Source organism: Bombina bombina, chromosome 1, assembly GCF_027579735.1.
Source record: "Bombina bombina isolate aBomBom1 chromosome 1, aBomBom1.pri, whole genome shotgun sequence".
Taxonomy (NCBI): domain Eukaryota; kingdom Metazoa; phylum Chordata; class Amphibia; order Anura; family Bombinatoridae; genus Bombina; species Bombina bombina.
In genome coordinates, this window is record NC_069499.1 from 86846974 (window position 1) to 86870551 (window position 23578).

Consider the following 23578-nt stretch of genomic DNA (forward strand, 5'->3'; position numbering starts at 1 on the left):
TACGCCTTAGGCGAAACTGCTTAGATTTTGACAGTGTATTGCATGAAAGCAAAGAGCTCAGTAAGAAATTTAAGGACGGGGTTACAACCCACGGGTCATATAGAGGGCCTTTGACGAAGTTAGGGCTCTAGACAGGCAGTAGTTGCTGAGTAAACCCACAAACAAACAGAACCGTAAGAATAGATCACTATTCATTACAAACTATAGCAGTCAGTATCATTCAGTCTGCCAAATAGTGAGAGAAAACCTTCCCATACTTTTGGCTGATGATGATCTCAAAGATATGATCAAAGAAGTGTGGGATTGTGTTCCCAGAAGAAATAAAACTATTGGAAACATAATTTCACCATCTGTATTAAAGCGACCCAATCCTTCAAATAGTTGGCTTACCTGCCAGGGACACTCACACTATAGGTGTGGGACATGAGCCTGTAAGGCTTGTGACTACACAGTAGTTGGCAAGACCTTTCAATCAAGTACAACACAAAGAGTCTTCACTCATAGGGCCTGCACTAATTGCAAATCTGACCATGTGATTTACCAGATCAGGTGCACCATGTGTAACCTTCAATACATAGGGTGTATCTTGCGAGAGGTATGAGTTTGCATATGCAAACATTTAAACAATATAGAAAATCACAGGACGGCCACAGGGGCCTCAAAGCACTTAATTTCTGAGCACAATCAGACGATAGGTTTTTTTTCATGGATGGTGATTGACTGGGGACCAAGGAGACCTGGGGGAGGGGAGATAGTAATAGGGATCTATTCAAGAAGGAGGCTTTCTGGGTTTTTAATTTAAAAAACAGGATACCTAATAGATTGAACATAGATTAAAAATAAAAGCCTGATTCTGGGAATATCATAGCTTCAAATGTATCTTCCCCATTTATGATCAATTAAGGTCTATTATGATTAATCAAGCCCTATTAAGATATACTGTATAATAATAACATCATTTAGTTCCAAGTTGAACCTAATATAATTATCCTAGTCCTGTATATATAAGGTAGAACTTTGGGTAATTGTTTGGGTACATTAAATAAATTAGGTTTGTTATGTAGTTATAAGTGGGTAGTTCAATGGTTTGGTATGCAATGTATTATGTGCATCTGGATGAGGCTTTGTATGGCTTTATCAATGTAAGTTACATAATAGTGACTGCTGAAAATTGCTAGTAATGTAAATTACATAATAAGTGACTGCTGAAAATTGCTAGCAACCGTATATACAATCTATGAATGCATATTACTCATTGCATTACCTTAATCTGTTAATTTAAATTTAAATTTATACTTTAAATGGTTGCTATCTTTGGGCGAGATTACATATGCGGCGCAAGCTTCAGCTTAACTACTGAAACCCGCGCCGCCCGTAATTTCACCATTTTCATAAAGTGCCGTCGGATAAACTAGCGACGTCCAGAAATGTGGGTAAATAAAAATTTCTGGAGTCACCAGGGACTTACGGCACTTTAGAAACTGCCAGCACCTAAGAAATCTCCTGTAATAGTCTAACCCGTCTACCAAGAATAAACCTGACACGTAAAACCCCTATATCCACAATCCCCCCACATTGCAACTAATAATAAATGTATTAACCGCTAAACCGACAACCCCCAACAACGCAATATGCCTAATTAAACTATTAACCCCTAATCTGCCATTCACCCACATCGCGATCTACCTAGTAATAGTATTGACCCCTAAATCCATCAACCCCAACACCGCAAACTACCTAATAAATGTATTAACCCCTATTCCGCCATTAACCCACATCGCAAAGTACCTATTAAAACTATTAACCCTAATCCGCCATTAACCAACATCGCAACAAACCTTATAAATCTATTAACCCCTAATTTGCCAAACCCACACAATGCAATAATCGTAATAAAACTATTAACCCCTAAACTGCCAAACCCGCACAACGCAATAATCCTAATACAACTATTAACCACTTATCCGCCAAACCCCCACAACGCAAGTACCCTAATTAACCTATTAAACCCTAATCCGCCAAACCTCCACAACGCAAATAACTAACGCCTAGATTTAGAGTTCTGCGTTAGCCGTCAAAACCAGCGTTAGGGGCTCCTAACGCTGGTTTTGGGCTACCGCTGGTATTTAGAGTCGTGTAGGTAAAGGTCTAACGCTCACTTTGCAGCCGCGACTTTTCCATACTGCAGATCCCCCTACGCCATTTGCGTATCCTATCTTTTCAATGGGATCTTTCTAACGCCGGTATTTAGAGTCTTGGCTGAAATGAGCGTTAGAAATCTAATGACAAAACTCCAGCCGCAGAGAAAAGCCAGGAGTTAAGAGCTTTCTGGGCTAATGCCGGTTCATAAAGCTCTTAACTACTGTGCTATAAAGTACACTAACACCCATAAACTACCTATGTACCCCTAAACCGAGGCCCCCCCCCACATCGCCGCCACTCTAATAAAAATTTTTAACCCCTAATCTGCCGACCGCACACTGCCGCAACCTATGTTATCCCTATGTACCCCTAATCTGCTGCCCCTAACACCGCCGACCCCTATATTATATTTATTAACCCCTAATCTGCCGCCCCCAACGTCGCCTCCACCTACCTACAATTATTAACCCCTAATCTGCCGACCGGACCTCACCGCTACTATAATAAAGTTATCAACCCCTAATCCACCTCACTCCTGCCTCAAAAACCCTATAATAAATAGTATTAACCCCTAATCTGCCCTCCCTAACATCGCCGACACCTAACTTCAAGTATTAACCCCTAATCTGCCGACCGGACCTCGCCGCTACTCTAATAAATGTATTAACCCCTAAAGCTAAGTCTAACCCTAACACTAACACCCCCCTAAGTTAAATATAATTTTTATCTAACAAAATAAATTATTTCTTATTAAATAAATTAATCCTTTTTAAAGCTAAATACTTACCTGTAAAATAAACCCTAATATAGCTACAATATAAAGAATAATTATATTGTAGCTATTTTAGGATTTATATTTATTTTACAGGCAACTTTGTATTTATTTTAACCAGGTACAATAGCTATTAAATAGTTAATAACTATTTAATAGCTACCTAGTTAAAATAATTACAAAATTACCTGTAAAATAAATCCTAACCTAAGTTACAATTAAACCTAACACTACACTATCAATAAATAAATTTAATAAACAACCTACAATTATCTACAATTAAACCTAACACTACACTATCAATAAATTAATTACATACAAATACCTACAAATAAATACAATTAAATAAACTAACTAAAGTACAAAAAATAAAATAAGAACTTACAAAAAATAAAAAAATAATTTACAAACATTATAAAAAATATTACAACAATTTTAAGCTAATTACACCTACTCTAAGCCCCCTAATAAAATAACAAAGCCCCCCAAAATAAAAAAATGCCCTACCCTATTCTAAAATAAAAGTTGAAAAGCTCTTTTACCTTACGAGCCCTTAAAAGGACCTTTTGCGGGGCATGCCCCAAAGAATTCTGCTCTTTTGCTTGTAAAAAAAAAACATACAATACCCCCCCCAACATTACAACCTACCACCCACATACCCCTAATCTAACCCAAACCCCCTTAAATAAACTTAACACTAAGCCTCTGAAGATCTCCCTACCTTGTCTTTACCACGCCGGGTATCACCGATCCGTCCAGAAGAGGGTCCGAAGTCTTCATCCAAGCCCAAGCGGGGGCTGAAGAGGTCCATCATCCGGCTGAAGTCTTGATCCAAGCGGGGGCTGAAGAAGTCCATCATCCGGCTGAAGTCTTGATCCAAGCGGGGGCTGAAGAGGTCCATCATCCGGCTGAAGTCTTCTATCAAGCGGCATCTTCAATCTTCTTTCTTCCGGCTCCATCTTCATCCCGCCGACGTGGAACATCCATCCTGGCCGACGACTTCCCGACGAATTCCTTTAAGGGACGTCATCCAAGATGGCGTCCCTTGAATTCCGATTGGCTGATAGGATTCTATAAGCCAATCGGAATTAAGGTAGGAAAATTCTGAATGGCTGATGGAATTAGCCAATCAGATTCAAGTTCAATCCGATTGGCTGATTGGATCAGCCAATCAGATTGAGCTTGCATTCTATTGGCTGATCGGAACAATGGGGCTGCGTTAGGAGCTGAACGCTGCTTTTTTGCAGGTGTTAGGTTTTTTTTCAGCTCAACCCGCCCCATTGTTTTCTATGGGGGAATCGCGCACGAGCACGTTTTTGAAGCTGGCCGCGTCCGTAAGCACCGCTGGTATTTAGAGTTGCAGTGGCGGTAAATATGCCTCTACACTCCCTTTTTGGAGCCTAACGCAGCCCTTCTGTGAACTCTAAATACCAGCGATATTTAAAAGGTGCGGGGGAAAAAAAGCATGCGTAGCTAACGCACCCCTTTGGCCGCAGAACTCTAAATCTAGGCGTAATTTAATTACTAAGCCCACTAACCTAACACCCTCTAAATTAACCCCAAATTACATAAAATAATAAAATACGAAATTATAGTTTAAATACAAAATCCTAACAGCACTTAGAAAAATAAACCTAAGATTAAATTATAATAAATTAATCTAAAATTACCAAAAATAAATAAATAAAAAGCCCCCCCAAATAAAAACACCCCCTAATCTAATGATAAACTACCAATAGCCCTTAAAAGGGCTTTTTTGTAGGGCATTGCCCTAAATTAAACTAAGTCCCCCCTAACAGTAAAAACCACCACCTACAAAACCCCCAAATTAAATAAACCTAACACTAAAAAAACCTAAACTACCAATTGCCCCTAAAGGGGCATTTGTATGAGCATTGCCCTTAAAAGTGTCACGCTGCACCGCACTAGTCATTGCTAGGGGCGCGGCGTCTCCTTCCCTGCTTGTTGTCAGGGGCTGTGTTGGCTCCGGATGCGTGCGGCACTGACGTCATCGCCGCACGCTCCTCTGTCCATGCCAGTCCGGATTACTGTGGCGCAAATCCTGCACCTATGTAAGTCCACATTAACGATCTATCACTGCCCAAGTATAGGTGTTACTCCTGGGTGTGATAGATCGTTACTGCTATATTGCCTTATTGTGTTTGAACCCTGCCTATCTGACTACTCTGCCTGTTATACGCCTGAATTGCTGGATTGATATACTGCTGATGCTGAACTCTGCTTTTCTGACTACTCTACCTCTTTAACCCCTAAATTGCTGGACTGATTTACTGCTGCTGAACTCTGCTTGCCTGACTACTCTGCCTATTAACCCCTATTATTCTGGATTGCCTCTCTGTTGCCAAACCCTGCCTGCCTGACCATTCTAGTGGTTTGCCATTGGACTGCTTTACCGTTGCCAAACCCTGCCTGCTTGACCATTTTAGTGGTTTGCCCTTGGACTGCTTTACCGTTGCCAAACCCTGCCTGACCATTCTAGTGGTTTGCCCTTGGTCTGCTTTACCGTTGCCAAACCCAGCCTGCCTGACCATTCTAGTGGTTTACCTTGGACTGCTCTACCATTGCCGCTGAACACTACCCTGCCTTTGGTGAGAGCTGCTTCCTCATCTTGCAAATTTTTTCTGCTCTGGGATATTCCCTATCTTTCCGTCTCGACGCCGGGATAACAAGACTACTAGCCGAGTTCAGTCTGATAGCGGAGTATCCTACAAGCATTACAAAAAGGGCATTCACCTCTTTTAAGATTGCCCATTAAAGCCCTAATCTAAAAAAAAACCCAAAAAACTAAATCTAACCCCCAAAGAGGTACTCACTGTTCCTGAAGTCTGATACGAGAAGTTCCTGTTCCAGGTGGTGAAGTCTTCTTCCAAGTGGATGACATCTTCTTCCAAGCGGGGACCACTTCCTTCTTCATCCAGGACCATGCCTGTGCAGAGCAGAGATGAGCCCAGAGCAGGACCAGTGACCGTGGAGCCATGGAGATTGGAGGATCCTCTTCGTACGATCGCTGCTGTACACTGAATAGTAAATTAAAGGTACGCTTTTAAATATGGCGTCCCTTGCCATTCCTATTGGCTGATTTGATTCTTCAAATTCAAATCAGCAAATAGGATGAGAGCTAATGAAATCCTATTGGCTGATTTGAACAGGGGTTAAATGTGCTAATAGGATTATGTATTTGTGATACCAAAACCGCATAATCTTGCCCTATATGTATTTACATTAGGATTAGTACCAGCATTTTGTTTCTACTATAGCTTATTAACATTATCACTCCTCTTGCACTTCAGCAGTTTAATATGATTAATATGTTTAATATGACTTAGTGTAATTCCAAGCTAAAGCTAATGAGATTGTGTTTCCATAGCTCAGATCTACCTTTTTTTACGATCAATGATTGGCCACACAACAGACCTCAGGAACGAATGAAACTAATGGGCACCTTTTAAATAAATTCAGATTAAAAGGGTTAGAATGGTCTATGATTAAAGCTTAGCCAGCCGAAACACGTTAGACTGCCAGCCTGCAGGTCTACGCAAACATTTGCTTTTATGGATTTGTCATGCTTTTAAAGCTTTCTAAATTAAGGCGTTGTTTTTTAACCAAGTCTTTCTACTTGCTTTTTGGTTAATTTTGTAGTTTAGTGTTTGCGATGGGGGTGTGTGTGTTAGGGGTTAAATGTGTATTTAGGTACTTTGCAATGTGCGGGGATGGCATTTTAGGGGTTAATAGTGTATTTAGGTAGTTTGCAATGTGGCGGGATTGCGCTTTAGGGGTTAATAGTATAATGGGAAGTTTGCGGTGGGCTATGTGGCGGTTTAGGGGTTATTACAGTAGGGGCTTATAGTGATTGGGGTTAGAGCGTGTAGGGTGTTAAAACTTTTTTGATAATTGCACTAGCGGTAACCTTTTTCGCAAGTTGAGGTTAGTGTTAGAGAAAAAAACTTTAAACTTTCAACTAATAACAGTACAATAGTAATATCAGCGCAACCTGACTCACGCAAAGGTTTACCGCTAGCGCAATTGTAACTCTAGCGCAAGTGGTAGTTACCGCTCCACTTGTAATCTAGCCCATAGTCATGTACTTGGCTTTTTAGCAGAATTACCTAGTTAAATTTTTCTACGGTTCTTTTTCTCTACACGACAACTGGAGTGGGGTGTTTGTGTGGAGTGTGTGTCTGTCTGTCCTTGATTGACTGTGTGCCTGTCTATTCTTGCCTCAGCTTGATGGTGTCTGCAGAAGAAACTTTTCTTTAGGTAAGCGAATAAATTTATATATGTGTGTAAATGTGTATATATAAATATAAAAAACCACACACATATATATATATATATTTATATATATACGCACACGCACACACACACATATATATATATATATACGCACACGCACACACACACACACACATATATATATATATATATATATATATATATATATATATCTAAAACAGAAGAGGGAAGGGCGCACAGCAAAAAAAGGTCTCCTGGTGTAGTATGTCAAGATATTTCTTATATATAATGTGATGCAGAGACACTACACAGACTTCTCAGCAAAAAGATAAAAAGAACTGTGCTGACATCTTTTTGAAGTGGTTAATTTTCTGCTGGAAGGGTGTACACACTGTCTGAAGAGAGAGCAGGAGGCTGAACGCAGAAAGGGGTCTGGATTGCCTTTTCCAAAGTGGATAATCGTTTTTTGTGTCTTATCTATACCTCATAAAGTTGAGGTTATAACATGTGAGTGTTCATTTGTCACTGCATCACATTATATATAAGAAATATCTTGACATACTACACCAGGAGACCTTTTTTTGCTGTGCGCCCTTCCCTCTTCTGTTTTAGATTTGGTCCAAGAAGCTCTCCTGTCTACAGGGGGATTTCGTTTTTTTGGGAGTTGGCTGCAGGTAGAAGAAAAGAACCCTCTCTTCCCTCCAGATATCAAAGATTTGGTGTCATTGGAACATCACAGGGAGACCTATTAATATAGGACATTACTGGTACTTTGCCTTTCTTGATTGGGGACTATCTATACTTATAGCGCTGTATTCATCTGTTTTTTGTTATATATATATATATATATACGTTGATTGGAGTAGCCGTGTTAGTCCAGAGATTTAGATATCAAAATAACAAGAGTATTGCATTGAGCAATGATACTTTTTATTGGACTAACTATACATTTATAAGTTGACAAGCTTTCGGAAGAGTTCCTTCCTTTATCAAGTCTAAAGCAATATATATATATATATATATATATATATATATATATATATATATATATATATATATATATATTCATTAAAATTATGGTGGAGATAAAAGCATGAGATTAAAATCCTCCATATCGCAAAAGTAAATCAATAGAAATTATTGCACAGACAATTAGCAATTCTAGGCAGGTATCCCCACTTGCCTTTACCAAGTAAAACTACATATACATTGTTACCAATGCACCAGAGGATTCTGGGTAAGATATGCAAATTAAATATGCAACATCTCAGCTTTTTGCTTCAAATACTGTATTAACACACGGCGGTCCCCTAATGAGGTAAATGCAGACCTTTATGCAAGGTCTTCAATCTTGCTAATTTGACGATTGTAACTTTTGTTTGCACTTGTGCAAACACGTTTAATTTCAACTTGTAATACGGACGCAAGTTAGTGCGGTTGCGATATTGCTTATTGTGACTCACACTAATAATATTGCAACACTTGTAATCTGGCCCTAAAACTTTCACCCATTCTTCACTGTTCTACAGTGGTAGTCCCCACCAAATAAATCTTAGATCTTGGTGGATTTGATTTAAAGGGATAGTCTACCATAGAATAGTTATTGTTTTAAAAGATAGATAATCCCTTTATTACCCATTCCCCAGTTTTGCATAACCAACACAGTTATATTAATATACTTTTTACCTCTGTGATTACCTTGTATCTAGGAACCTTCTTCCAGCCCCCTGATCTCATGACTGTGACTGTTTATTATCTATTGTCTTAACTTTAGCATTGTTTTGTGCTTAATCTTAAATAACCCCCTGTGCCTGAACACAGTGTTATCTATATGGTCCATGTGTACTTTTCTGTCTCTTTGTGTTGAAAAGAGATTTAAAAAGCATGTGCTAAGAGGCAGCCCTCAAAGGCTTAGAAATTAGCATATGAGCCTACCTATGTTTAGTTTAAACTAAGAATACCAAGAAAAAAAGCAAATTTGATGATAAAAGTAAATTGGAAAGTTGATTAGAATTAAAAGTCCTATCTGAATAAGGAAAGTTTAATTTATACTAGACTGTCCCTTTAAATCAAAATTGAAATCACTAGTCAGTAAGACTTGATTTAAATCAATAAAATCATCGTTTTCTACATTAAGGTTTCATTTTTAAAATAATAATTTTTAAGATTATTTTTCCAGTTATATCAAACAATTATTGATCTGGTTATATACCATTAGAAATATTTAGATAGATCATTGAAATTAATGAAATTATAGGGAAGTGAACTATCTTCTGCTTAATAGGTTCATATTTCATCAACTTTGCAGCTGTAGTTTATTAAAAGGCAGCCCTGGATGAGTGAATATGAAGGAGGGGCTTTTGACTCCAGAGCAGGCCATAGGAAAGTAATATGTATGTTTTGATAGGGTAGGGGGAGGTGCTATGTAAAGGGGGGTATATAGAGCTTAGGAGGAAGTGTATAGTCAACTTCATTTCCGGACCGGTAGCTTAGAAGAAACTTACCTTTTCCTTCTTAATTTGATCCAGAGCTGAAGGTGTCTTACCTTCCAAAAGGGTGCAATTACAGGAGGTTTTGGCTGCGGCTGCGGCCATATCCAAGGAGCAGGGTCCTGGCTGGCTGTTGGCACAACTACTGAGTGCCGGTGTCCTCCTGGAGTCTAAAGCTGTGGATGCTGGTCCGGTGCGGCTGACGAGGTCTACAAGGTGTTCCAAGTTGTTGTTTGTGAGCAGGGAGCAACTGTAGTGGTGGGCGGTGCCGCGAGCGGAGTTCCCACTCCAGGTTCCTCCGACAACACGGGGGGGGGGCTGACAATTATAGAGGAGGCTTTCCGTTGCCCCTGTTTGTGCTCCATTGACCATTTGGGGCTCTATTTGGCGGCGGATGTCAAGGAGAAAATCTGGAAATGTGAGTTTTTGGAACTTTTCTCCTTGCTGCCGGTGGATCAGTTCATGTAGGTTAAGGAGGATTCTAAGAGTGACTCAGGGAAGAAGGAAGAGGAGCAGGAATCATCCTTATTTTGTTATTACAATGAGATATCCTGGGCATACCATACTTATGGCGGGATGGCATGGTGGCGGTATGACAAACAGTTTTGTCAACGTCTTACTGTGCGGCCAGAAATGCATTGGGATGACAGGGACATGGGCATCTGGTTGGAGATCATGACCCCTTTGCGGTTGGGTCAGTCCCTTCGAATTGGAGGGCCATCGCCAGTGGTGGCACAGGTGCCAGTACCGCTGTCTCCCCCGCAAGGGGTTGTGCTTCCAGTTTAATGAGAGACAATGCCATTTCTCTTGTAAATATAAACATGAATGCTCGGGCTGTGGGGGTTTGCATTCATTCGCAAAGTGCTTTAGAAAAGGTAGGAGGGGGAAAGACAGGGAAAAGTGGCTGTATCAGCCCAGCTGGGGCAGGGGCTTTGTTGGCGAAGGTAGATGTTGAGGCTGCCTTCCGGCTTTTACCAGTGCATCAAAAATGCCATCACTTGTTGGGTTGTTCTTTTGAATGGGAGTACTTTGTGGATCTCTGTCTCCCGATTGAATGCTTGATCTCCTGCTCCTACTTCAAAAAGTTTAGTTGCTTTGTGGAGTGGGTCATGAAGCGGTTGTCGGGTTTAAGATCATTGGTCCATTATTTGGACAATTTTTATTTGTCGGCCCCTCTCAGTCCGATGTTTGTTCAAAGTTGATGTCATCATTTATGCAGATTGCTTGTGAATTTGGGATTCCGATTGCGGGTGATGAATCTGAAGGTCCGGGGACAGTGTTGAGTTTCTTAGGGATACAGATTGACTCTGTGATAATGGAGTGTAGCTTACTGGTGGACAAAGTGGTTGATCTTGTGGAGGCCCTGAGAATGGCAGTAGGACGCTAGAAGTTGACGTTGCGGGAGATGCAGTCGGTTTTGGGTAAACTTAATTTTGCCTTCCGGATCATGGTTGGCATGGTTTTCTGCAGGAGGTTGTCTTTGGCGACGACAGGGGTGACTGAGCCTTTTCACCACATCCGTGTGATTAGTCAAATTTGGGAATATTTAAGGGTTTGGCTCTTGTTTCTTCAGGAGTATAACAGTAGGTCAATGATTCAGAGGGTTTGCTTGGGTGCTGAGTTGAACCTATTCACTGACGCTTCGGGGGCTCACGGGTTCAGATCTTATCTAGATGGAAGATGGTGTGCTGACACCTCACCGGCTGATTGGGTGGCAGCGGGATTGATCAAGAACCTTCAAGAACCTTGTGTTCTTGGAGTTGTTTCTTTTGGTATCATTGAAATTGTGAGCATTGACGTTGAGGGACAGAAAGTTTACTTTCCATTCAGACAATATGGGGGTGGTTTTGGCTATTAACAAGGGCATTGGGAGGTGGTTGTCAGGGAGGTTTAAGTCTTATGTTCCCCAGTATTTAGTTTTATAGTTCTTTATATTGTTGTTTTGTAGGTTCCGTGGAGTGTTGGGTTATCTTGCACTCATACATCTATTGGGCCAGACGTACTGCAGCAGTAAGAGATGATGGGTGTCAGCTTGGTTTGTCTACCAAGGAGGTGGTTCTGGGATGGCTTGGTGTTAGGGGCTTGAAATGGGATCAGGTCCTTTTGAAGGTTGTTATAGTCCAGGCTGTTCCGCCCTCCTTGTATTTTAGTGATTAAAGTGGGAGGCAATGATTTGGGTTTTACGGCACAGAGAGATCTGGTGTCTAGGATGAAGGAGGATTTGAGGAGAAAGTAGGAGCTATTTCCTCAGCTTCTAATTGGTACCTAGGGTTTTCTGGAGGGCGACATGGTATAGTAAGAAGTTGGACACTTCTAGGAGGAAGATTAACAGAGTCTTAAGTAGTTTTGTGTGGCAGAGAGAGGGGGGTGTCTATTTGACATGTGTAATTTGAAGGGGAATCAGGAAGATGTTTTTTTCTTGAAAGATGGAGTGCACCTGAATAAAGTGGGATTGCAGTTATTTAATTTTAACCTGAAAGAGGGGTTTTTAAAGGCCTTGGGTGATTGGCGGTCGTGCCTGTGGTGGTGTGCTTGCTGTTTGAGAAGTTGCGTAAGCAATGTGGGTACCTCCTGTGGGTTCAGGAGAGGTTAGCAATATGTTTACTTGAAAGAGTTTTAGAAGTTATTGAGTTTTTATGTGTGTTGTAAGTTATTTAATTGTTTACGAGTTTGTGAAATAAAATTGGCTGCGGCCTTTATAACCCCAAGTTGCAGTGTGTTTGATTTTGTGGGTATGGGAACATAGTGCCTAAGTATGGGGTCAAGGCAGCCCTGGATGAGTGAATATGAAGGAGGGGCCTTTGACCCAAGGGCAGGCTATAGGACAGTAATATAGTATTTTCATAAGGTGGCGCAAATAAATGCTGTTCTGACTCTTAGTGATATATAGTATGAAAAGGGAGGTATCCTCCTAGTATACTCTACTTGGTGTGTAAAGAAATTGAGGTGTATTTGATAGAAATTCTAAACCAAATATAGTCGTGAATGGACTAAAACAATGTATTAGTAGGTTAAATACCTAGACACAGTCAAATCTAATTCATAAAATCCTAAACAGTTAAAAATTATATATATATATTAAAAATGCTAAACACCGGTGTTGCAGCTACTTTAAAGCCAAAATTCAGTAATATTCTTAATAATGTGAAGTTGATGGAGTCTTATACTTTAACACAATGGCAATAAACAATTAGACATTTGATTAGATCTTCCTGTACATTGTTACACTTATCTAAGCAAAATATGTTCAATCCTAGATGGCACAGAAATGTCCGTTTTCCTATGTGTCTGGATTCAGGCAAACAGGGGTTAACAGGGGTTAATTACTTCCCATATGTTGAGTCTCTTTTCCTTAGAAAAAGCACACAGGTGGTTAAACTGCTATATTCAATGTATCACTATTGTTATAATAATTCACCTTGCTGTTTGCACTATTGTGCAATAATGTTTCTTTACTAAGCGTCTTCTATAATGTACAATTTAGACACTAAGTTTCCAGTTGGTTACATACGGTTTGTAGCTGCTTGTATGGGCTCCTTCCGTTGAACAGTGCACTGTTGTTGATCTTTTCCTCTGTCGTACAGAGAACCGGTAAATTGCTGTGTCTCTCAGCCCCCGTTTATCCGCTTGTGCTGGTGGATCCCAGTCTTCGTGGGTGGTCGGTTCCCCAATAGCGGGACTGCTCTCAGATGTCGTGAGCCTTTTACTCCACACCGCCCGTATAGCGGGACTGCTTTCAGATGTTTTTAGCCTCTTGTTCCACACCGCCCGTATAGCGGGTAGACATGTGCGGTTCGTTTCGGATTAATTCAGAAATTCGGTAAATTCGGTAAATTCGGAGATTCGGATCGATTCGGATTTCCGAATTAAAATACTTCCGAATCTACCGAATGAATCCGAAATAGCTGCCGTATCTCCGAATAAATCCGAATTAGCTCGTTAAAATTCGGCATTTCCCCATAGGAAACAATGGGAGTTTCGGCTGAAAAAAAACTAACACCGCAGCCCCATTGTTTCCTATGGGGAAACACTAAGTCTGCACCTAACACCCTAACATGTACCCCGAGTCTCTAAACAACCCTAATCTAACACTTGTTAACCCCTAATCTGCCGCCCCCGCTATCGCTGACACCTGCATTATTTTATTAACCCCTAATCTGCCGACCGAATATCGCCGCCACCTACATTATAACTATTAACCCCTAATCTGCTGTCCCTAACACCGCCGACCCCTACATTATAGTTATTAACCCCTAATCTGCCCCCCCCAACGTCGCCGCAATCTAACTACAAGTATTAACCCCTAATCTGCCGACCCGATATCGCCGCCGCCTACATTATAGCTATTAACCCCTAATCTGCTGTCCCTAACACCGCCGACCCCTACATTATAGTTATTAACCCCTAATATGCCCCCCCCAACGTCGCCGCAATCTAACTACAAGTATTAACCCCTAATCTGCCGAGCCGATATCGCCGCCGCCTACATTATAGCTATTAACCCCTAATCTGCTGTCCCTAACACCGCCGACCCCTACATTATAGTTATTAACCCCTAATCTGCCCCCCCCAACGTCGCCGCAATCTAACTACAAGTATTAACCCCTAATCTGCCGACCGCAAATCGCCGCAACTATAATAAATGTATTAACCCCTAAACCGCCGCACTCCCGCCTCGCAAACACTATAATACATTTTATTAACCCCTAATCTGCCCTCCCTAACATCGCCGCCACCTACCTACAATTATTAACCCCTAATCTCCCGCCCCCAACGTCGCCGCTACTATAATAAGGTTATTAACCCCTAAACCTAAGTCTAACCCTAACCCTAACACCCCCTAACTTAAATATAATTTAAATAAAACGAAATAAGTTTACTATAGTTAAATAAATGAATCCTATTTAAAACTAAAGACTTACCTGTAAAATAAACCCTAAGATAGCTGCAATATAACTAATAATTACATTGTAGCTATCTCAGGATTTATTTTTATTTTACAGGCAAGTTTGTATTTATTTTAACTAGGTACAATAGTTATTAAATAGTTATTAACTATTTAATAACTACCTAGCTAAAATAAATACAAATTTACCTGTAAAATAAATCCTAACCTAAGTTACAATTACACCTAACACTACACTATCATTTAATTAATTAAATAAATGACTCATATTTAAAACTAAATACTTACCTGTAAAATAAACCCTAATATAGCTGCAATATAACTAATAGTTACATTGTAGCTATTTTAGCATTTATATTTATTTTACAGGCAACTTTGTATTTATTTTAACTAGGTACAATAGCTATTAAATAGTTATTGACTAATTAATAGCTACCTAGTTAAAATAATTACAAAATTACCTGTAAAATAAATCCTAACCTAAGTTACAATAAAACCTAACACTACACTATCATTAAATAAATTAACTACAAGTACCTACAATTATCTACAATTAAATAAACTAAAGTACAAAACCCCCCCACTAAATTACAAAAAATAAAAAACCACTAAATTACAAAAAATAAAAAAAATATTACAAGAATTTTAAACTAATTACACCTAATCTAAGCCCCCTAATAAAATAACAAAGCCCCCCAAAATAAAAAAAAAATGCCCTACCCTATACTAAATTACAAAAGTTAACAGCTCTATTACCTTACCAGCCCTGAACAGGGCCCTTTGCGGGGCATGCCCCAAAGAAAACAGCTCTTTTGCCTGTAAAAAAAAAACACAATCCCCCCCCCCACATTACAACCCACCACCCACATACCCCTACTCTAACCCAAACCCCCCTTAAATAGACCTAACACTACCCCCCTGAAGATCTCCCTACCTTGAGTCGTGTTCACCCAGCCGGGCCGAAGTCTTCATCCGATGGGGCAGAAGAGGACATCCAGACCGGCAGAAGTCTTCATCCAAGCGGGGCAAGAAGAGGTCTTCCATCCATCATACAAGTACCAAAATACAAACAAACACTAAATTACCAAAAATAATAAAATATTACAATAATTGTAAACTAATTACACCTAATCTAAGCCCCCGACTAGCTATTAATATAGCTTCAATATAACTAATAGTTACATTGTAGCTATTTTAGGATTTATATTTATTTTACAGGCAACTTTGTATTTATTTTAACTAGGTACAATAGCTATTAAATAGTTAATAACTATTTAATAACTACCTAGCTAAAATAAATACAAATTTACCTGTAAAATAAATCATAACCTAAGTTACAATTACACCTAACACTACACTATCATTAAATTAACTAAATAAATGAATCCTATATAACACTAAAGACTTACCTGTAAAATAAACCCTAATATAGCTGCAATATAACTAATAGTTACATTGTAGCTATTTTAGCATTTATATTTATTGTACAGGCAACTTTGTATTTATTTTAACTAGGTTCAATAGCTATTAAATAGATATTGACTATTTAATAGCTACCTAGTTAAAATAATTACAAAATTACCTGTAAAATAAATCCTAACCTAAGTTACAATTAAACCTTACACTACACTATCATTAAATAAATTAACTACAAGTACCTACAATTAAATACAATTAAAAAAACTAAACTAAAGTACAAAAACCCCCCCACTAAATTACAAAAAATAAAAAAATATTACAAGAATTTTAAACTAATTAAACCTAATCTAAGCCCCCTAATAAAATAACAAAGCCCCCCAAAATAAAAAAAAATGCCCTACCCTATACTAAATTACAAAAGTTAACAGCTCTATTACCTTACCAGCCCTGAACAGGGCCTTTTGCGGGGCATGCCCCAAAGAAAACAGCTCTTTTGCCTGTAAAAAAAAACACAATACCCCCCCCACATTACAACCCACCACCCACATACCCCTACTCTAACCCAAACCCCCCTTAAATAAACCTAACACTACCCCCCTGAAGATCTCCCTACCTTGAGTCGTGTTCACCCAGCCGGGCCGAAGTCTTCATCCGATGGGGCAGAAGAGGACATCCAGACCGGCAGAAGTCTTCATCCAAGCGGGGCAAGAAGAGGTCTTCCATCCATCAGAAAAGTACAAAAAAACAAACAAACACTAAATTAGCAAGAATAATAAAATATTACAATAATTTTAAACTAATTACACCTAATCTAAGCCCCCTACTAGCTATTAATATAGCTACAATATAACTAATAGTTACATTGTAGCTATTTTAGGATTTATATTTATTTTACAGGCAACTTTGTATTTATTTTAACTAGGTACAATAGCTATTAAATAGTTAATAACTATTTAATAACTACCTAGCTAAAATAAATACAAATTTACCTGTAAAATAAACCCTAACCTAAGTTACAATTACACCTAACACTACACTGTCATTAAATTAACTAAATAAATTAATCCTATATAAAACTAAATACTTACCTGTAAAATAAACCCTAATATAGCTACAATATAACTAATAGTTACATTGTAGCTATTTTAGCATTTATATTTATTTTACAGGCAACTTTGTATTTATTTTAACTAGGTACAATAGCTATTAAATAGATATTTACTAATTAATAGCTACCTAGTTAAAATAATTACAAAATTACCTGTAAAATAAATCCTAACCTAAGTTACTATTAAACCTAACACTACACTATCATTAAATAAATTAACTACAAGTACCTACAATTAAATACAATGAAATAAACTAAACTAAAGTACAAAAAAAACAAACACTAAATTACAAAAAATAAAAAAAATTACAAGAATTTTAAACTAATTACACCTAATCTAAGCCCCCTAATAAAATAACAAAGCCCCCCAAAATAAAAAAATGCCCTACCCTATACTAAATTACAAAAGTAATCAGCTCTATTACCTTACCAGCCCTGAACAGGGCCTTTTGCGGGGCATGCCCCAAAGAAAACAGCTCTTTTGCCTGTAAAAAAAAACACAATACCCCCCCCCCCACATTACAACCCACCACCCACATACCCCTACTCTAACCCAAACCCCCCTTAAATAAACCTAACACTACCCCCCTGAAGATCTCTCTACCGTGTCTTCACCCAGCGGGCCGAAGTCTTCATCCGATCGGGCAGAAGAGGACATCCAGACCGGCAGAAGTCTTCATCCAAGCGGGGCAAGAAGAGGTCTTCCATCCATCAGAAGTCTTGATCCAGGCGGCATCTTCTCTGTTCATCCATCCGGAGCGGAGCGGCAGCATCCTGAAGACATCCCACGCAGAGCATCCTCTTCTTTCTTGATCCGACGACTAGGTGACTGTACCTTTAAGTGACGTCATCCAAGATGGCGTCCCTTGAATTCCGATTGGCTGATAGGATTCTATCAGCCAATCGGAATTAAGGTAGGAAAAATCTGATTGGTTGATTCAATCAGCCAATCAGATTCAAGTTCAATCCGATTGGCTGATCCAATCAGCCAATCAGATTGAGCTCGCATTCTATTGGCTGATCGGAACAGCCAATAGAATGCGAGGTCAATCTGATTGGCTGATTCCATCAGCCAATCGGATTGAACTTGAATCTGATTGGCTGATTGAATCAGCCAATCAGATTTTTCCTACCTTAATTCCGATTGGCTGATAGAATCCTATCAGCCAATCGGAATTCAAGGGAAGCCATCTTGGATGACGTCACTTAAAGGTACAGTCACCTAGTCGTCGGATCAAGAAAGAAGAGGATGCTCTGCATGGGATGTCTTCAGGATGCTGCCGCTCCGCTCCGGATGGATGAACAGAGAAGATGCCGCCTGGATCAAGACTTCTGATGGATGGAAGACCTCTTCTTGCCCCGCTTGGATGAAGACTTCTGCCGGTCTGGATGTCCTCTTCTGCCCGATCGGATGAAGACTTCGGCCCGCTGGGTGAAGACACGGTAGAGAGATCTTCAGGGGGGTAGTGTTAGGTTTATTTAAGGGGGGTTTGGGTTAGAGTAGGGGTATGTGGGTGGTGGGTTGTAGTAATGTGGGGGGGGGGTATTGTGTTTTTTTTTACAGGCAAAAGAGCTGTTTTCTTTGGGGCATGCCCCCGCAAAAGGCCCTTTTAAGGGCTGGTAAGGTAATAGAGCTGATTACTTTTGTAATTTAGTATAGGGTAGGGCATTTTTTTATTTTGGGGGGCTTTGTTATTTTATTAGGGGGCTTAGATTAGGTGTAATTAGTTTAAAATTCTTGTAATTTTTTTATTTTTTGTAATTTAGTGTTTGTTTTTTTTGTACTTTAGTTTAGTTTATTTCATTGTATTTAATTGTAGGTACTTGTAGTTAATTTATTTAATGATAGTGTAGTGTTAGGTTTAATAGTAACTTAGGTTAGGATTTATTTTACAGGTAATTTTGTAATTATTTTAACTAGGTAGCTATTAAACAGTAAATATCTATTTAATAGCTATTGTACCTAGTTAAAATAAATACAAAGTTGCCTGTAAAATAAATATAAATGCTAAAATAGCTACAATGTAACTATTAGTTATATTGTAGCTATATTAGGGTTTATTTTACAGGTAAGTATTTAGTTTTATATAGGATTAATTTATTTAGTTAATTTAATGACAGTGTAGTGTTAGGTGTAATTGTAACTTAGGTTAGGGTTTATTTTACAGGTAAATTTGTATTTATTTTAGCTAGGTAGTTATTAAATAGTTATTAACTATTTAATAGCTATTGTACCTAGTTAAAATAAATACAAAGTTGCCTGTAAAATAAATATAAATCCTAAAATAGCTACAATGTAACTATTAGTTATATTGTAGCTATATTAATAGCTAGTAGGGGCTTAGATTAGGTGTAATTAGTTTAAAATTATTGTAATATTTTATTATTTTTGCTAATTTAGTGTTTGTTTGTTTTTTTGTACTTTTCTGATGGATGGAAGACCTCTTCTTGCCCCGCTTGGATGAAGACTTCTGCCGGTCTGGATGTCCTCTTCTGCCCCATCGGATGAAGACTTCGGCCCGGCTGGGTGAACACGACTCAAGGTAGGGAGATCTTCAGGGGGGTGGTGTTAGGTTTATTTAAGGGTGGTTTGGGTTAGAGTAGGGGTATGTGGGTGGTGGGTTGTAATGTGGGGGGGAGGGATTGTGTTTTTTTTTTACAGGCAAAAGAGCTGTTTTCTTTGGGGCATGCCCCGCAAAGGGCCCTGTTCAGGGCTGGTAAGGTAATAGAGCTGTTAACTTTTGTAATTTAGTATAGGTTAGGGCATTTTTTTTATTTTGGGGGGCTTTGTTATTTTATTAGGGGGCTTAGATTAGGTGTAATTAGTTTAAAATTCTTGTAATATTTTTTTATTTTTTGTAATTTAGTGGGGGGGGTTTTGTACTTTAGTTTAGTTTTTTTAATTGTATTTAATTGTAGGTACTTGTAGTTAATTTATTTAATGATAGTGTAGTGTTAGGCTTAATTGTAACTTAGGTTAGGATTTATTTTACAGGTAATTTTGTAATTATTTTAACTAGGTAGCTATTAAATAGTCAATATCTATTTAATAGCTATTGAACCTAGTTAAAATGAATACAAAGTTGCCTGTACAATAAATATAAATGCTAAAATAGCTACAATGTAACTATTAGTTATATTGCAGCTATATTAGGGTTTATTTTACAGGTAAGTCTTTAGTTTTATATAGGATTCATTTATTTAATTAATTAAATGATAGTGTAGTGTTAGGTGTAATTGTAACTTAGGTTATGATTTATTTTACAGGTAAATTTGTATTTATTTTAGCTAGGTAGTTATTAAATAGTTATTAACTATTTAATAACTATTGTACCTAGTTAAAATAAATACAAAGTTGCCTGTATAATACATATAAATCCTAAAATAGCTACAATGTAACTATTAGTTATATTGAAGCTATATTAATAGCTAGTAGGGGGCTTAGATTAGGTGTAATTAGTTTAAAATTATTGTAATATTTTATTATTTTTGGTAATTTAGTGTTTGTTTGTATTTTGGTACTTGTATGATGGATGGAAGACCTCTTCTTGCCCCGCTTGGATGAAGACTTCTGCCGGTCTGGATGTCCTCTTCTGCCCCATCGGATGAAGACTTCGGCCCGGCTGGGTGAACACGACTCAAGGTAGGGAGATCTTCAGGGGGGTAGTGTTAGGTCTATTTAAGGGGGGTTTGGGTTAGAGTAGGGGTATGTGGGTGGTGGGTTGTAATGTGGGGGGGGGGATTGTGTTTTTTTTTTACAGGCAAAAGATCTGTTTTCTTTGGGGCATGCCCCGCAAAGGGCCCTGTTCAGGGCTGGTAAGGTAATAGAGCTGTTAACTTTTGTAATTTAGTATAGGGTAGGGCATTTTTTTTTATTTTGGGGGGCTTTGTTATTTTATTAGGGGGCTTAGATTAGGTGTAATTAGTTTAAAATTCTTGTAATATTTTTTTATTTTTTGTAATTTAGTGGTTTTTTTATTTTTTGTAATTTAGTGGGGGGGTTTTGTACTTTAGTTTATTTAATTGTAGATAATTGTAGGTACTTGTAGTTAATTTATTTAATGATAGTGTAGTGTTAGGTTTTATTGTAACTTAGGTTAGGATTTATTTTACAGGTAATTTTGTAATTATTTTAACTAGGTAGCTATTAATTAGTCAATAACTATTTAATAGCTATTGTACCTAGTTAAAATAAATACAAAGTTGCCTGTAAAATAAATATAAATGCTAAAATAGCTACAATGTAACTATTAGTTATATTGCAGCTATATTAGGGTTTATTTTACAGGTAAGTATTTAGTTTTAAATATGAGTCATTTATTTAATTAATTAAATGATAGTGTAGTGTTAGGTGTAATTGTAACTTAGGTTAGGATTTATTTTACAGGTAAATTTGTATTTATTTTAGCTAGGTAGTTATTAAATAGTTAATAACTATTTAATAACTATTGTACCTAGTTAAAATAAATACAAAGTTGCCTGTAAAATAAAAATAAATCCTAAAATAGCTACAATGTAACTATTAGTTATATTGCAGCTATCTTAGGGTTTATTTTACAGGTAAGTCTTTAGTTTTAAATAGGATTCATTTATTTAACTATAGTAAACTTATTTCGTTTTATTTAAATTATATTTAAGTTAGGGGGTGTTAGGGTTAGGGTTAGACTTAGGTTTAGGGGTTAATAACCTTATTATAGTAGCGGCGACGTTGGGGGCGGGAGATTAGGGGTTAATAATTGTAGGTAGGTGGCGGCGATGTTAGGGAGGGCAGATTAGGGGTTAATAAAATGTATTATAGTGTTTGCGAGGCGGGAGTGCGGCGGTTTAGGGGTTAATACATTTATTATAGTGGCGGCGATTTGCGGTCGGCAGATTAGGGGTTAATACTTGTAGTTAGATTGCGGCGACGTTGGGGGGAGGCAGATTAGGGGTTAATAACTATAATGTAGGGGTCGGCGGTGTTAGGGACAGCAGATTAGGGGTTAATAGCTATAATGTAGGCGGCGGCGATATCGCGTCGGCAGATTAGGGGTTAATACTTGTAGTTAGATTGCGGCGACGTTGGGGGGGGGCAGATTAGGGGTTAATAACTATAATGTAGGGGTCGGCGGTGTTAGGGACAGCAGATTAGGGGTTAATAGCTATAATGTAGGCGGCGGCGATATCGGGTCGGCAGATTAGGGGTTAATACTTGTAGTTAGATTGCGGCGACGTTGGGGGGGGGCAGATTAGGGGTTAATAACTATAATGTAGGGGTCGGCGGTGTTAGGGACAGCAGATTAGGGGTTAATAGTTATAATGTAGGTGGCGGCGATATCGGGTCGGCAGATTAGGGGTTAATACTTGTAGTTAGATTGCGGCGACGTTGGGGGGGGCAGATTAGGGGTTAATAACTATAATGTAGGGGTCGGCGGTGTTAGGGACAGCAGATTAGGGGTTAATAGCTATAATGTAGGTTGCGGCGATATCCGATCGGCAGATTAGGGGTTAAATAATGTTATTATAGGGTTTGCGATGTGGGGGGGCCTCGGTTTAGTGGTTCATAGGTAGTTTATGGGTGTTAGTGACTTAGTGTACTAAATGGGTGTTAGTGTACTAAAAACATACCGAATTTCGGAACGGAATAGAACCGAATTCAGCCGAATCCGAATAAATCCGAAACGAATTTATTCGGATCCGAATAAATCCGAAACGAATTTATTCAAATTTTGCCGAATCCGATTCGATCCGAAACGAAATTTGAAAAGTCCGAATCGATCCGAACCGAAAACGAACCGAATTTTTTAGCCGTGCACATGTCTAATAGCGGGATTGCTCTCTGATATCGTGAGCCTCTTGCTCCACACTGCCTGTGTCTTGTCAAGCTGTTTCAACTAAGACTCAGTCTCTCTTTCACTGGTCGTATCACTGATATCCCAACTGACACCGGACTCCTCTGGAGCTTGGTAACTTTGTAGCTTGGCTTGGCTCACTGCTTACTCTTTCCAAAATACAGGTCGTAATCAGGTTTCTATGTGTTTCGGCATTGCGCCTTTTTCAAGATGCCTTTTTCAAGATACCTGATTGGACGTCTTGTTGCCTTTTTATAGTGTCTTCCAAGTTTTTCATTTTAACCCCTTGAATGCCTATTTGTCTTTCTTTTCTTTTTGTTATTGAAATCTTTGTTATCATGTTACCCTTTGTTTCACCTTTTGCTAGAAATACATAGACTCTTATTTGCCATCGTTTTAGAATTGTACAAACCATTAGTTACACCATAAAAAATGGAAGATATCTTCATATACACTTAAATTCAATTGATTTTAATTAGTTTAAAAGCTAAATAAGCTTTTCTTTGTTGCTTCTGTAAATATGTTTGTGCCTAAGTTAGGTATACATAAAACCTCTTATTTTTATTTTTGTGTATACAGCCAGGTTGATTTGACTATGTTTTATTTTTACTGAATTATTTCATAGGTTGCAAAATTATTTCATTATATAAATATGTA